This window comes from Otolemur garnettii, unplaced genomic scaffold, assembly GCF_000181295.1.
Source record: "Otolemur garnettii isolate 467f Iridium unplaced genomic scaffold, OtoGar3 scaffold00146, whole genome shotgun sequence".
NCBI lineage: Eukaryota > Metazoa > Chordata > Mammalia > Primates > Galagidae > Otolemur > Otolemur garnettii.
In genome coordinates this window covers 72,725-77,367 of record NW_003852541.1, presented here as the reverse complement: position 1 = coordinate 77,367, position 4,643 = coordinate 72,725, and positions in this window count along the sequence as shown.

Sequence of the window (4,643 nt, the reverse complement as noted above, 5' to 3'; positions counted from 1 at the left end):
AACATAATAAGAGATTAATATAGGTAATAAGCAGCAGTGAATCACTCCTCAAAACCAAAAGTATTTGAGAAGGAAGTTGTGGATATAACATCTCTTAAAATAATTTTCTTTTGTTAAATTTTTAAATAGTTTTAATGGTAAGACATTTATAATTTACTCGTGGTTGTTTTGAAATGTACCCTTGCTTTGTGCACATTAGGCAAGACCCCAATAAATGCCCTCCCTCCTCCCCTCTTCCCTCCCCTCTTCCTCCTCTACCCCCATTCTTGCTGGACTATATTTGTGTTTTATCATTTGTATGAATGTGTAAGTGATTATATATTGGTTTCCTAATAGTATTGAGTACATTGGATACTTTTTTTTCCATTTTCTTTTTTGAGACAGTCTTACTTTGTCGCCCTTGGTAGAGTACCATAGCATCATAGCTCATAGCAATCTCAAATTCTTAGGCTCAAGCAATTCTCTTGTCTCAGCCTCTTGAGTAGCTGGGACTACAGGCGCCCTCCAAATACCCAGCTACCTTTAGAGACAGGGTCTTGCTCAGGCCGGTCTCAAACCTGTGAGCTCAGGCAATCCACCCACCTTGGCTTCCCAGAGTGCTAGGATTCGAAGTGTGAGCCACCGCACCTGGCTTTTTTTCCATTCTTGAAATACTTTACTAAGAAGAATATGTTCCAGCTCCATCCAGGTAAACATAAAAGATATAAAATCTCCATCTTTTTATGGCTGCATAGCATTCCATTCATGGATCGATAGGCATTTGGGCTGCTTCCACAACTTGGCAATTATGAATTGGGCTGCAGTAAACATTCTAGTGCAAATATCTTTGTTGTAAAATGATTTTTGTTCATTTGGGTAGATACCTAATAATGGAATTGCAGGGTCAAACAGTAGGTCAACTTTTAGTTCCTTGAGTATTCTCTTTCCAAAAAGGCTGTATTAGTTTGCAGTTCCCCCAGCAGGGTAAAAGTGTTCCCTTCTCTTCACATTCACACCAACCTCTGTAGTTTTGAGATTTTGTTATGTGGGCTCCTCTTACTGGAGTTAGATGATATCTCAAAGTGGTTTTGATTTGCATTTCTCTGATGTTAAAGATGATGAGCATTTTTTCATGTGTTTTTTTCACCTATCATCTTCAGAGAAGTTTCTGTTCAAGTCTCTTGCCCACAAAGAAATGAGATTGGTTGTTCTTTTCTTATTGATTTGAGTTCTCTGTAGATTCTAGTTATCAGACCTTTATTGGAATCATAACCTGTCAAAATCTTCTCTCACGCTGAAGGCTGTCTGTTTCTTTACTGGTAGTGCCCTTAGCTGTGCAGAAGCTTTTTAGTTGATCAGATCCCAGTAATATATTTTTGGTGTTGCTTCAATTGCCAGGGAAGTCCTCCCCATAAACTATTTCCCCAGGCCAATTTCTTCAAGTGTTTTCTCTGCACTCTCTTCTAATATTTTTATAGTTTCATGTCTTAAGTTTAAATCTTTTATCCAGTGAGAATCAATTTTTGTTGGTGGTGAAAGGCGAGGGTCCAGTCACCCCCACCGCACAGAGCGCTGGGAAACCGCCTGTAGGAAATGCTCAGTAAATAGCAGCTGAGGGCTGGGCCCAGGCTGTGCAATGTGGCTGGAGCCCTGCGCCTGGCTGCCACCCTCAGTCTCACAGGTAAGTATTGGTGCCTGCTGGGAGGCTTTTCCAATTGGAGGGCATTTGCCTGAGCCCCCAAGGGACCCCCTGGCTCTAGGTGGAGGGGGGGGGTCTCTAGAGGCCAAGCCATTGCAGTCTTGGGGCCACTGCGGAAGCCCAACACCCAGAGGAAAGCATCACGCCCAAAGTCCTCTATGCCAGCCACCCCTGCCTCCAAGCAGGGGACAGCTCAGTTCCCCGGCCAGCTGCCCCCTCCAGGTATCCCTCCTTCATCCATCTCAGGGCAGGGAGAGACTAAGCTAACTAGAATAATTTCTGCCTCTAAGTGTGAGATTTATTTCTTTATTCTGCTGCTGTGTGGGTGGCGCTGAGGCTGGAAATGCTCAGGCCAGCGTCCAAGCAGACGTGCAGGAAGGCAAGCACAGAACTCTGTGTCCCTGGTACTCTGCGTATCTTGAGAGCGGTGGAGTGTGTGCTGTGTGGCCACAGTGGAGAGCGTGGCCTCCGCACTCAGTCACCCGCGTCTGCCCACAGCTCTTCGACTGGGAGCTGTGCTTGCTGCAGCTGCGCGACTCAGGCATGATGGAGACCCTGCTCATTCGAAAGTCCGGCTTCCCCATCCGCTACTCGTTGGCAGAATTCTCCCAGAAATTCAGTGTGCTGCTTCCCAGCGATATGCGGACTCAGGTGCACCACCGTCCACCGATCGCGCAATCAGGGCCACCTCTGCTCAGTCCTCATCCTCTCCCTCCGCCTCAGGCACCTCCAGCCCCAGGACCAAAGCCCTCAGGCACCTACTGCCCACTAATGCCCAGGCCCCCAGCCCCACCAAGATCTCAGTCCTCCTTTCCCTTCCCCCTTCTTCCCGCCCTCCCCTCTTGCTCTCCCACCACCACTGGCTCGCCCTGGGGCTGGGGGACCCCAGTAGCTGAAGCACACACGTGTAGTGTTACAGCAAATGCTGTTCCCAGTAAAAAATTTTCTTGATAATGTTTTTAGAAAAGAAGTCAAAGATAAGAAATGAACAAAAATAACTAAAATATCCAGGCATGGTGACTCACAACTGTAATCCTAGCACTCTGGGAGGCCAAGGTGGGTAGCTCACTTGAGCTCACGAGTTCGAGACCATCCTGAGGGAGAGTGAGATCCCATCTGAAAACTAGTCAGGACTTGTGGTGGGTACCTGCTGTCCCAGCTACTTGGGAGGCTGAGGCAAGAAAATCACTTGAGCCTAGAGTTTGAGTTTGCTCTGAGCTATGAAGCCATAGCACTTTATGGGGGGGGGGCAAGAAAGTATCTCAGAAAAAAATAACTAAAATGGAAATAAAATTATCTACCTTAATTAATTAATGCTGACTTCTGTTTCTGGCTGCAATAGAGTAAATTTGGAAGAACAGCACTGCTACCCAGAGAAGCTAAAAAGAGAAGACCCAAAAATTATTCAGGAGAGTTGTTGGTGGTAAAGACTTGAAAAGCCAAGATCAGACAGTGGAGGGAACTGCATAGCAGTAGGCCAGTAGGTTATGAACAACTTTTCCCCATAGGAACATGTCAATCATTGACATGAGGCCAGAGAATAATCGACATACAGAGGACTTCATCCAATGGGCAAGGTCAGCAGCATTCTTGGTTTTCTCACTGGGTAAAAAGACAAAAGTGGACAGTAGGCTTCTGTGCTAACCAGGACTTGAAAATCCCAGAGGATAAGGTGGCCCAGACGGAAAGTCCCTGAACATTTGAGAAAAAAAGTTTGCTATTTCCATATTGTGTACGAGTCAAATTTTGAGTTCAGTGTTTATGAAAGAGAAGAGGCTTAATAAAGACAAACTAGAGACTTGTATTATAATCTTGGAGGACTACACCAGGGGAGCAGGTTGATCCATATTCTGAATTCTTTCTCTGACATTACAACAGTTTCTATGTGGGAATTCAAGCTGTCGTCCTGGGTAGAGTGCCCTGGCATCACAGCTCACAGCATCTTCCAACTCCTGGGCGTAAGTGATTCTCTTGCCTCAGCCTTCCGAGTAGCTGGGACTACAGGTGCCCGCCACAATGTCCGGCTGTTTTTTGGTTGTAGTTGTCATGTTGTTTGGCAGACCTGGGCTGGATTCAAACCAGCTGTCTCTGGTGTATGTGGCTGGTGCCTTAGCGCCTTGAGCTTCAATTCAGTTTTTGGCCGGGGCTGGGCTTGAACCCACCACCCTCAGTATATGGGGCCAGCGCCCTACTCCTTGAGCCACAGGCACCACCCACCTTCTTCAATTCAGATGTTAAGAGGTCCCTTCCCAGTAGTTTTATTGGGCTTTATATATATATATATGTCAAGCATCAATTCAGTGATATATTTTGTAAGATTATGAACTATTTGAAGCGATCCATCCTGTTTTAGCTCAGTAATGAATATAAAAGAGCCTGTACTCTGGAGTGTTGGAAAATATACATTTCTTAGAAGCATTTTAAAAACAAATCCTTCTACATAGTCCATCAATTTAGCTATGCTGGCTGAGCATCAGGACTTTGTCATAGCCTGGAAACTGGTTACCACCATTTGAGGCACCATTACATTTTGAGGAACAAAATAATATTAATATTGAGAAATAAGGACAATTTTGCCAGAGGATAAAATAGTAAGATTGTCAAGAATATGACTCACTTGTAAAAAATAGTAATAAATAAATAAAATCTTTAGGTGACTGTGAGCTTGTTTCTTTTAAAAGTTACCCCCCACAAGCCTAAGACAAGTTGTTATACACACAATCATGTGCTAGTTTCACAGCCCCTGGCCAGTGTGAGTCCAGATGCTTCTTTGCTGGTTTATGTCATTCTCTAGGGTCCGTCTGTGGCACGTCTTTGTCATGTTTCCAAATAAAGAAGTCAGCCTTCTTGAGTTCAGGCCTTGTCCCCAGTGAAATAAAGAAATGTGACATGGATACCATCCAACTAGACGAGAACTAAAGCTGGATAAATAGGAAATTTTTCTCCCAGGTAGTGCCTGTGCTCA